This window comes from Bubalus kerabau, chromosome 14 (assembly GCF_029407905.1).
Source record: "Bubalus kerabau isolate K-KA32 ecotype Philippines breed swamp buffalo chromosome 14, PCC_UOA_SB_1v2, whole genome shotgun sequence".
In the NCBI taxonomy this organism is placed as follows: domain Eukaryota; kingdom Metazoa; phylum Chordata; class Mammalia; order Artiodactyla; family Bovidae; genus Bubalus; species Bubalus kerabau.
The window spans coordinates 54,977,355-54,990,107 of record NC_073637.1 but is presented as its reverse complement, the minus strand read 5'-3'; the positions used below and the strand labels follow the sequence as shown (position 1 = coordinate 54,990,107).

At 36.1% G+C, this 12,753-nt stretch overlaps 1 long non-coding RNA gene across 1 annotated transcript in view; it reads left to right on the top strand.

Moving 5' to 3' along the window:
- LOC129626941 (uncharacterized) overlaps positions 1 to 7,511 on the top strand; it is a 111,907-nt gene extending 104,396 nt beyond the window's left edge. Inside the window, exon 3 of the long non-coding RNA XR_008702319.1 lies at positions 5,964 to 7,511. This is a non-coding gene — a long non-coding RNA (uncharacterized LOC129626941). The remainder of the gene's footprint in view (positions 1 to 5,963) is intronic.
- The last annotated feature ends 5,242 nt before the right edge of the window (positions 7,512 to 12,753 follow it).

The window sequence follows — 12,753 nt, the reverse complement described above, 5'->3', positions numbered from 1 at the left end:
TCCAATAATTAGCAGCATGGAGCATCTTTTCTTGTGCCTGTCAGCCATTTTTAGATCTTCTTTGGATAAATGTCTATTTAGATCTGCCCATTCTTTGATAGGGTTCTTTTTTTATATTGAGCTACATGAACTATTTGTATAGTTTGGAGATTAATACCCTTGGTGGCTTCATTTGAAAATATTTTCTCCCATTCTGTGGATTGTCTTTTTGTTGTGTTTATGAATTACTTTGCTTCATTCTTACAACTGGAAGTAACTAAATTCTGCCAAAATCTGAGTGAGCAAGGACACCCATCCTCCCCTTAAGACTCCAGAAAGAAATACTGCTCTGCCAGCACCTTAATTTTTGCCTGATGTGAGCTATGTTGGGTTTCTGACCTACAGAACCATAAGATAATACATTCCTGTTGCTGAAGCCACTAATTTTGCTGTAATTTGTTACAGCTTCAATTGGAAATTAATACAGTAATTGATGAGATAACAAGGAGAGTTTGTCAGAGTTAACAGGGATTGTGGCATTGCTGATGAAGTTCAGCTTTACAAAGACAGCTTCACACTGACCTCTTCCCCTTCTCAAATCAAATGGTACTCTTTACAGATTTATTACATTATTTCAAGTATTCACTTCAAGCATATCCTCTGCCAATAATTCTCTAAAGAAAGAGTTCTTCAAATTTTCTATGCTTCCAGAGCATGCTATACATACTACTCTTATAACACTTGTGACTTTGCATTTTAAATTTGTGTTGACATGTCAGCTCTTCCATTAAAAAATTAATTTTGTTAGGGTCAAATTATTACCATTGTTCTTACTGATGTTTTCTTCTATATCTAGCATAGTGCTAGGTAGAAATTTCTATGTAGAGATAAATTTCTCAAAATGTTTTTATCAAAGAAGTAAATGAGGATAAATTCATCTTCCCAATCAAATTATTAGATTGCAACAAGAAAAATTGCTTATATATATATTTTTAACCATGTTATTGTTTATAAAGCTTTTTCATATATATATATATATATATGCTTGTAGTTCATAAAGCTTTCTTATATATTTATATACATATACATATTTTAGTTTAAAATTTGTTCTCCTTTGTATATAAAAGTCCTATTACACAGAATTGCTGGTACTATCCAGTTGTATTTTTGTATTTTTCCATTTATGATCATATTTTAATCAAATATATTGATAAGAACTTTTGAAGTAGCTGTCTTTTAGAATAGTGGCAATCCTTAGCCATAAAACTGTGAGGCTAACAGTCACAGAAAAACATATTGCAAAGTATGACATTTAAATATTGAAGAAAATGGAAGACTATTGATAGTAAATCTAACTTTAATAACTGCTTTTAATCATCTAAAGATTTTTGTTTTCTAGTCACAGTCACATAAAAATGGGAATAATTTACACTTAAAAGCTAGCCATTGATTTTCTAAATGTTTCTCTTTTATAATAATGGATTGGATTCAATTATAATGGGCACTAGATCCTATCTTGTTTGTTTTATGCTTAACATAAGAACAGAGTTTGCTAGTTTAAGTAAAGATTCAAACATCATTTCAGTTCAGTTCAGTCACTCAGTGACCCCATGGACCATAGCACGCCAGGCTTCCCTGTCCATCACCAACTCCCAGAGCTTGCTCAAACTCATGTTCTTTGAGTCAGTGATTCATTCAACCATTTAATCCTCTGTCATCCTTCTCCTGCCGTCAATCTTTCCCAGCATCAGGGTCTTTACCAAGGAGTCAGTTCTTTGCATCAGGCAGCCAAAGTATTGGCCGCCTTAAGCTTCAGCATCAGCCCTTCCAATAAACATTCAGGACTGATTTTCTTTAGGATAGACTGGTTGGATGTCTGTGCAATCCAAGGGACTCTCAAGAGTCTTCTCCAACACCACAGTTCAAAACCATCAATTCTTTGGCACTCAGATTTTGTTATAGTCCAACTCTCCCCTCCATACATGACTACTGGAAAAACCATAGCTTTGACCAGATGGACATTTGTCAGCAAAGTAATGTCTCTGCTTTTTAATATGCTGTATATGTTGGTCATTTAGAGTGTTCTAATTTAGGACCAACAAACTACCTAATAACTTACAGATTTCAGAATTCCAAACCTCTCCAGTTTTAGAATTTACAAATGTAGAATGATTCATCTAAGTGTACTTCCTGTCTTTCACACTGGCAGGGTAAGGGATGCCCTCTGGTTGTTTATGTATCAGTGTGAAATGTAATGACTTAATAGTAGTAATGATCTCAACTTTGTTATTTTTTATTTATTACTTTTTATACTAATTAGAGTAGCCCAGTGTGTTGGCTGGTTTCCAAAGTATGTCCCCAAATAAATTATGCCTATTTCTATTCATCTTGCTTGGTTTGATCCTGCAGTAAATCTGGTCTAGTTTTATTACTATATTTTAATTAACAAGTTGTTGCAGGAATAATTAGGTGTCAGTTTCAAGCTTAAACCTTTAAGATGTTATACTTATTTTCATCTTTGTATGCTTGGAAGTCCTGAGTAACCATAAATGAAGTCTTACTACCCTGGAGTCTCCATACTATGAGAAAGCCCAAACAATCCAAGTGAAGATTTAGTGTAGAAATAAAGATTGAAATGCCCAGTCAGCCTTTAAATCTTCCAGCTTTCTCAACTGAGTCAATTGCTTGTGAGTGAAAAACCTATTATGGATGCCCAGCACAATAGGGCTTTCAGATGATGCTTGTATGAGCCACCATCTGTCAGCAATGACATGTAAGATGGTAAGCAGGAACCACCCAGCTGAGTCAAATCAGCACATAAAATTATGAGAGGAAATAAAATTAGGTAAATATGAGGCAATAAGTTGTGGATTAGTTTACCAGATAATAGATAATAGAAAGGCCCATCATGGCAAAATTGCTTGACAATTTTCTTAAGTTTGTTATATTTTCACTCTTGTTTAATAGTGTTCCTATACTTTCCTCACTCTCTTCACACGATGCTGATTGTGTTGACTCATCTATTTTCCTATTTTTCTCTTCACCTGTGTTTCTTACCCTTTTTTGATTTCTCATAGCACCTTGGCTCTTCAATCATATACTTGACATGAAATTGTAATGAAAATGTTTAAGGAGATTGTAAAGTTCTCTAAAGGCAGAAGTACCAAATCTCTCATCTGTTTATTCTCAGCTCCAAATATAGGACCTAGAATAAGATAGGAACTTAACTCGGTTGAATAAGCAATGCCTTGATCTAGAAGCTTATAGGACTATTGTCTTAGTTGATATCAATACCGTATATGTTTAGAATGTATTTTAGGACAAAAGACAAATGAAATTGTTACTCAAATTTAAAAGTAATCAATTCATAAGACAGGAAATTGGAACAATAAAGCATACATTAAAAAGATAAAAGGATGTTAGTTTTATTTCGGTTCAAAGATCACATAAAATTTTGTAATGTTTAAAATGTTACCAGAAAAATATGAATTCTCCAAAATATGCATTCATTTTCTATATGTTAGACATTCTGCTAGAACACAAGGATATGAGGGTTATTATTGCATATTTTTATCCTTAAGGACTTACTTTTGGAGCAATTTGTCACAAATATATAATTGCATGAAAATGAGATAGACAATACAGAGAGAGGTGCAGAAACATTGCTTTGAGAACTTGAGGGGTGACTGCCTAATTCCTTCTGGGATAATTTGTAAACTAAAGATCAGATCAGATCAGATCAGTCACTCAGTCATATCCTACTCTTTGTGACCCCATGAATCTAGGCACGCCAGACCTCCCTGTCCATCACCAACTCCCGGAGTTCACTCAGACTCATGTCCATCGAGACAGTGATGCCATCCAGCCATCTCATCCTCTGTCATCCCCTTCTCCTCTTGCCCCCAATCCCTCCCAGCATCAGAGTCTTTTCCAATGAGTCAACTCTTCGCATGAGGTGGCCAAAGCACTGGAGTTTCAGCTTCAGCATCATTCCTTCCAAAGAAATCCCAGGGCTGATCTCCTTCAGAATGGACTGGTTAGATGTCCTTGAAGTCCAAGGGACTCTCAAGAGTCTTCTCCAACACCACAGTTCAAAAGCATCAATTCTTCAGCGCTCAGCCTTCTTCACAGTCCAACTCTCACATCCATACATGACCACAGGAAAAACCATAGCCTTGACTAGACGAAACTTTGTTGGCAAAGTAATGTCTCTGCTTTTGAATATGCTGTCTAGGTTGGTCATAACTTTCCTTCCAAGGAGTAAGCATCTTTTAATTTCATGGCTGCAGTCACCATCTGCAGTGATTTTCGAGCCTAGAAAAATAAAGTCTGACACTGTTTCCACTGTTTCCCCATCTATTTCCCATGAAGTGATGGGATCGGATGCCATGATCTTTGTTTTCTGAATGTTGAGCTTTAAGCCAACTTCTTCAATCTCCACTTTCACTTTCATCAAGAGGCTTTTGAGTTCCTCTTCACTTTCTGCCATAAGGATGGTGTCATCTGCATATCTGAAGTTATTGATATTTCACCCGACAATCTTGATTCCAGCTTGTGTTTCTTCCAGTCCAGCGTTTCTCATGATGTACTCTGCATATAAGTTAAATAAACAGGGTGACAATATACAGCCTTGATGAACTTCTTTTCCTATTTGGAACCAGTCTGTTGTTCCATGTCCAGTTCTAACTGTTGCTTCCTGACCTGCATACAGATTTCTCAAGAGGCAGATCAGGTGATCTGGTATTCCCATCTCTTTCAGAATATTCCACAGTTTATTGTGATCCACACAGTCAAAGGCTTTGGCATAGTCAATAAAGCAGAAATAGATGTCTTTCTGGAACTCTCTTGCTTTTTCCATGATCCAGAGGATGTTGACAATTTGATCTCTGGTTCCTCTGCCTTTTCTAAATCCAGCTTGAACATCAGGGAGTTCACGGTTCACATATTGCTGAAGCCTGGCTTGGAGAATTTTGAGCATTACTTTACTAGTGTGTGAGATGAGTGCAATTGTGCGGTAGTTTGAGCATTCTTTGGCATTGCCTTTCTTTGGGATTGGAATGAAAACTGACTTTTTCCAGTCCTGTGGCCACTGCTGAGTTTTCTAAATTTGTTGGCATATTGAGTGCAGCACTTTCACAGCATCATCTTTCAGGATTTGGAACAGCTCAACTGGAATTCCATCACCTCCATTAGCTTTGTTCATAATGATGCTTTCTAAGGCCCACTTGACTTCACATTCCAGGATGTCTGGCTCTAGATCGGTGAGAAGTAATAATTCAGCAGGATTTTAGAACATAATTAGGAATGGGGGCTTTCATGGTGGCTCAGATGATGAAGAATATGCCTGCAATGCAGGAGACACAGGTTCAGTCCCTGAGTTGGGAAGATCTCCTGGAGAAGGGAATGGCTACCCACTCCACTATTCTTGCCTGGCGAGTTCCATGGACAGAAGAGCCTGGAAGGCTACACTCTATGTGGTCACAAAGAGTCTGACCCAGCTGAGAAACTAACACACTTTCACTTCTAATTATTTAAACAAAAGAAGTTATTACAGGCAAAGAGCATTGTATATTAAATTATAAGAGACACAAAAGTCCATGGTATTTCCTCTTTTAGTGTTAATGTGGTTAACATGATTTCCAGTTAATGTGGTAAGTGCTTTATAGTGAAAAGTGATAGGAGAAAGTATGGAACTACACATTGAGACCAACTTCTAAAGGTCCTCATACAACATTACAATGAAGTTGGATTTAATAACAAATGCAGTGGGAATGTGTTAAAAGATTTTTAGCAGATTACTGATATTATTAAATCTAAGCCTAAAAGGAAATTTTATTGTCAAATGGAGGATGACAACCTTATATTTGTTTATGTACTTCTTCATATATTAATTATAAAAGCATCTATAGACATCTATTCTATGTCAGGTAATCTTCTAGGCTCCCTGGAAATGGAGCAATAATGACATAGATCTTTCTTCCTAGTGGGAAGACAGATGTGGACATGAGAAGAGTGGAAGAACAAAACAACAAAAGCAACATATTACCCACCTCTCAAAGAAAAAAAAAAAAAAAAGCTAACCGTGAAAAATCTAATCAAAAAAATATTGAAATTGAGAGTTCTGGGATAAAGTGTAGCCAAGCAAGTGAATTAGGAAGGATTGCTTTGAGAAGAAATATCTAAATGAAGACCATAATTTGAAATGGCCAGCCCAGCAAACATCTAATTAGGAAGAGGCAATTCTCTAATAACTCAATTGGTAAAGAATCTGCCTGCAATGCAGAAGACCCCAGTTCGATTCCTGGGTTGGGAAGATCCCTTGGAGAAGGAAATGGGAACCCACTCAAGCATTCTTTCCTGCAGAATCCCGTGGGCAGAGGAGCCTGTCAGCCTACCGTCCTTGGGGTTGCAAGAGTCAGACCCAACTTAGCGACTCAACCAACCAACCAACAATTAATTTAGAAATCCCAGGACCAGATCATTTTGATCTTCATGAAAAATTAGATAGGACACAATGTAGCTGGAATGTAGTGAAAAAGGCTGACAATGAGAAGAAAGGTCTATATGGTAGGTGGAAGACACATTACTTAGTGTAGGATAAAGTACAAAGGAAACAGATTTATATATAAATGCCATGTGAAAGGGTTTATATGTTTAAAAACAAAATTCTTCTCACTATGTAATATATATGTGTATAGAGATGGGGTGGAAAATGGAAGCACATGACCGAGGAAAGCCACTGAAAGATTCTAAAGATGTACAATGAAAGTGGCTCTGGAAGGACAGAGGATGAATACACAGAACGAATATTAATATTTTTGAAAAAGTCCAAGGAACTTATAGAGAGGACCCCAACTAGAAGTCTAATATTAAGTAATGGATAGGAAGGGTTGATTATTATGAAAGTATACAGAGGTTAGAAAAATAAGATACTGCATTTATCTGTGTATGTGTATTGGTATTCTACTTTGAAAAGTGTTTCATACAGCCTTTGCCTATGATATTTCAAAATTTGTTCATTTGGAGTCATAATTAAATAGGCAAAAATAAAAACCAGAAGATAATATTGTTGTGACTGTGCAAACCATGATATGCTGGAATGACTGAAGTGGTCTAAAATCAAACAAAATTAATTTTTTTCCTTAGTATTTCTATTATGTATTCACATAGTATTTCTGCTTATTCGGTGTATGTGTTTGTGCACTTGTTTCTTTGCGTCTCTAAACCAGCTTGACAGTTTTTACATTTTTGCAACTTTACCAGTTTTCATGTGAATTAGAGGCAGCCTGATTTTGCTTCCTTAATTATATAATTGGTATTTGGACATAATGTTGAAATAGACAACCTATTCAATCTCACATGCCACCTTTGTAAATATTATTGCATTTTATAAAATCATTCTTCTGCCCACGTTCCCCTTAGAATGTTATAATCTTTACAATTTAAGGAAGTTGGTTTAGACCTTATTTCTTATGTCTTTGAAGAGTCGCAATTACCCTAATTATCTGCTCCAGTGCAACGTTAAAATGTTTTAACACTCCACTTTATCTCTAGAGGAATGCACTTAGTTTCTAAGAAGTTACCATCTGTTTTTTTATTGAATTCTCACCCTGTAGGTTAAAAATCTACTTGTGTGTTCAGTGCTACCAGCATCATCTGTCATGAGCTTCTTATTTCAGGCACAGATACTCTGCAAATGACAGTAGGAGGTTAAAAACAAGAGCCACAGTGAAGAGAAAAACCTCCTCTCTCTTCTCTACCTAGGGAACGAAGAGACTTTTTTCACTCTTTTTCAAAACTCTTTTATTTTTCCCCTTTAAACATACTTTTAATAATATTAGACCAGTCCAAGAATTACCTTTATAACCTTCCTTAATTCCCTCTGTTTATCTGTTGATGTACATGTTTTTACAAAGAATTGTAAAAATAAAGCAATTTTAGAAGAGGAAAAGGAAAATAAATGGAATATAGAGGATGTATACTGGAAGAAACACAAGCTGGAATTAAGATTGCTGGGAGAAATATCAATAACCTCAGATAGGCAGATGACACCACCCTTATGGCAGAAAGTGAAGAGGAACTCAAAAGCCTCTTGATGAAAGTGAAAGTGGAGAGTGAAAAAGTTGGCTTAAAGCTCAACATTCAGAAAATGAAGATCATGGAATCCAGTCCCATCACTTCATGGGAAATAGATGGGGAAACAGTGGAAACAGTGTCAGACTTTATTTTTCTAGGCTCGAAAATCACTACAGATGGTGACTGCAGCCATGAAATTAAAAGACACTTACTCCCTTGGAAGGAAAGTTATGACCAACCTAGATAGCATATTCAAAAGCAGAGACATTACTTTGCCAACAAAGGTTCATCTAGTCAAGGCTATGGTTTTTCCTGTGGTCATGTATGGATGTGAGAGTTGGACTGTGAAGAAGGCTGAGCGCCGAAGAATTGATGCTTTTGAAGTGTGATGTTGGAGAAGACTCTTGAGAGTCCTTTGGACTGCAAGGAGATCCAACCAGTCCATTCTGAAGGAGATCAGCCCTGGGATTTCTTTGGAAGGAATGATGCTGAAGCTGAAACTCCAGTACTTTGGCCACCTCATCCAAAGAGTTGACTCATTGGAAAAGACTCTGATGCTGGGAGGAATTGGGGGCAGGAGGAGAAGAAGATGACAGAGGGTGAGATGGCTGGATGGCATCACTGACTCGATGGACGTGATTCTGAGTGAACTCCGGGAGTTGGTGATGGACAGGGAGGCCTGGAGTACTGCGATTCATGGGGTCGCAAAGAGTCGGACACGACTGAGTGACTGATCTGATCTGATCTGATATCACAATTACATCATCTTTGTATTAATCTGAAACAATACAGAGGACATCTGAGTTTGGCTTAAAGTTGCACAGATAATATCAGCCAGAAGTACCAGTTTATGTCATTTATGTCACTGTAAACTTTCAATCCTGATTACAACTACTGTATCAGTTGGATAGTTTAGATAAAGGAAAACTGGTTTTGAAAAAACTTTTAAAATAATGGCTTGTAAAAATTTGTTCCCTTATGTCATAAACTTGTTTGAGAATCTAATGATGATTACATATTCTCTCTCCAGAGGGAGCACTTATGTTCACTCAATATTTTATATTGGATTTAGAAAATTAATAGCCTCCTTAAAATAGAATGCCATTTGACCTGTCATTCAAGTCTGCATTTTCATAGAAGTACAAAATTCAGAATAGGCATATAAAGTTTTTGAACTTGTAAGTTCAAGTATACTTAAACTCTATACTTAAACACTTAACCTGTCTTCTAAGTGATAATTTTAAGCAAAATAATTGTATTCCTTCTTGCCAAAGCACAAAGGAAAACAAGTATTATCTTGTATATAACCAATCAAGGGTAGTACCTACACAAAATGAATTTTCTTATACATTACCAGAGTGTCTAACATAAAAAATTCTGATTTGAATTTCAGGAATCTAAATGCTACTTGATAGGTCAGAAATTAAAAATTCACAAATCTTCTTAAACTGTTACTAAAGGTTTTAAAATATGAGTATCATAAAGTACATTTCTTTTTGTGACTGGCTTCTTTTCCTTAGCTTAATATCTCCCTGGTTCATCCATGTTATAGCTTAAGATAAAATTTCCTTCTTTTTTTTTTTTTAAGCTGCATAATATTCTATTGTATGAGTATACCTGGATTGTATGGCAATTCTATGTTAATTCTCTGTGGATTCTTCACACAATTTTCCATAATTTCTGCAACTTTTTATATTTCCATTAGCAGTGCAGAAGGGTTCCACATTTTTTGCATCCTCACCTACATTTATCATTTTCTGTTCTTTTGATAGTAGTCATCTTGTTGGGTATGAGATGATGTCTCAGTGTGGTTTTGATTTGACTTTCTCCAATGATTAGTGATGGTGAACATCCTTACATGTGTTTCACTTCAGTTCAGTTCAGTTGCTCAGTCATGTCTGACCCTTTGCGACCCTATGGAGTGCAGCACATCAGGCTTCCCTGTTCATTACCAACTCCCAGAGCTTGCTCAAACTCATGTCCATTGAGTAAATGATGCCATCCAACTATCTCATCCTCTGTTGTCCCTTATCATATATGGAAGTGTTTATTTGTAAGCTCTCTATCTTTTCTGTTTGTCTACATATCTGTCTTTATGGCAGTGCCAGGTTGATTTAATTAGTGTTACTTCATAGTATGTTATACAATCAGGGAGTAGAAGGTTTCCAACTTTGTTCTTGTGGCTCAGGGTTGTAGCTAGGGGTCTCTAGAGATGCTGTACAAATTTTAGGATATTTTGAATATTTCTGCATGAAATGCCTTTCAAATTCTGATAGGGATTGCATTAAATCTATAGATCACTTTGGGTATTATAAATATTTTAATAATATTCAGTCTTCCAATGCATTAGTATAGGATATGTTTCTACTTATTTTGATTTCTTTTAGCAATGTTTTGTAATTTTCAATATACAATCTTTTACCTTCTTGACTAAGTTTATGTCTAAGTATTTTATTTTTTAATCTTATTGTAAATGGGATTTTTTCCCATTTTCTTATTTCTCTCTTAGTTTCTTATTTGAATTGGATATTGTAAGTGTATAGGAATGCAACTGATTTCTGAGTGTTGATGATGTATCCTGCAACTTTACTGAATTCAGTTATTAGTTTTAAGATCGATTTTATGAAATACTTAGTGAAGTTGCTCAGTCGCGTCTAACTCTTTGTGACCCCATGGACTGTAGCCTACCAGGCTCCTCAATCCATGGGATTTTTCAGGCAAGAATACTGGAGTGGGTTGCCATTTCCTTCTCCAGGAGATCTTCCCGACCCAGGGATTGAACCCGGGTCTCCTGCATTGTAGGCAGACGCTTTACCATCTGAGCCACCAAAATACTTAGGGTTTTATATATATGTGAGGCGACAGCATGTATGCATGCATTGAACTTTACCAGAGACTTTTATATTGTTACATGGTCTTGTGTTGCTATTTAACATTCTTTACTTCAATGTGTAAAACTCATTTCAGTATTTCTCTGAGAGCAGGTATAGTGATGATGAACTTTTTCAGCTTTTATTCTTCTCGAAAAATCTTAATTTCTCTTTCAGTTTTGAAGAAATTTTGCCAGATATAATATTGTCTTGTTGGCTGTAACAGTTTTCCCCCCTTTCTTTTAGTATTTTTGATATGTCACTCCACTCCTTTCTATCATGTAAGATTTCTGCTAAGAAATCTGTTGATAATCTAATAGATGCTCCCTTACACATGACAAGTCATGTATTGCTTTCAAGATTTTTTCTTTATCTATGACCTATGACAGTTTGACTTTGATGCGTCTTGCTGTGAGTCTCTTCAGATTTATCCCAGGGGGAATTTTTTGAGCTTCTTGAATTTGTATGGCCATTTCTCCTCAGATTTTGGAAATCTTTAGCCATTATTTCTTTAAATAGTTTATCTGTTCCTTTCTCTCTTTCTTCTTTTCTTTTTTGGACTACAATAATGTATATGTTGTTCTGCTTGGTGGAGTCCCATAAAGACTGTATTCATTTTTCTTAGGCTGTATTCATCTTTTGTCATTCTTTTTTTATCCTATGCCTTGGTAATTTCAAAAGTCCTATTTTCAAATTGATTGATCTTTTTAACTGCCTGTCAATTCTACTGCTGAATCCTTCTAATGAATTTTCTATTTGGCTATCTTATTTTCAGTTCCAGAATTTCTGTTTGGTTCTTCTTCATGATTTCTATCTTTCTTGCTATTTTTTTCTTTATGCATTTTTTTCACCATGATTTCATTTAGGTGTCTATTTTAATGCACTGAGCAACCTTATGATAGTAATTTTGAATTCTTTGTCTAAATTCTTTGTTCAAATTCATATATTTCTATTTCTTAAAGTTCAGTTTCTGGAGATTTAATTAGTTGCTTTAAATGTGTTATGCTTGCCTGATTTTTTGTTTTATTTATTTTTTTGGCATTTCTTGCTGTTATTGTGTTGAGATTTCAGCATTCCAGATCAGCCAGCTCTCATAGACTTTATAGTCTGGTTTCATACAGAAAGAACTTTTGAACTTTGTACAGAGAAGCTAGAGGTCCTAGAGATCTCTCAGTGTTTTTATGAGTATTTATCCTCTGGGTTTGTATGTGTTAATTTCCTGTTTGAAGAGGTTTGTTGGCTACCCCTCCTCTCATCCCCCACTCCAGCCCCTACACACACATACAAACACATCTGTATGCAGTACTGTGGCTTCTGTGGTACTGTAGTAAATCACAGTCTGGTGTTCTACCTTTTGTCTGTCTATAGTACTATGCACTTTGGTGCATGGTTGATATCTTTGTTCTTGGAGATCCTCTAAGTGTGCCTGAACCCTCCTGCAATATTTGAACAAAGGCAAAACAGACACTGGTCCCTTAGGAAGTGCTCCTAAAAGTCAAATGGACATACATTTTGCTCATTTCCCTCCCCAAGTATAAGATACGAGTTAAAGATTTCCTCCCAAATATATCACCCTGTACTGTGCCAGTGAGGAAAGGCTTGGAAAGACAGAGTAGAGAGTGTCAGGAATTCACACTCACCTGGCATTAATGTAAGAGCTAGTTTCTGGATTTCTCACAGAGGCATTTTGTTGGTTTGTTGCTATTAAATTCATGTCTCCATGGGGGAAAGAGGGTCTTGGGCTTCCTATTCCATCATCTTCCTGATGTCATTCCTGTTGAAGTCCTACAAGATGATATGTTTGGACATATATATGTATACTTGTAAA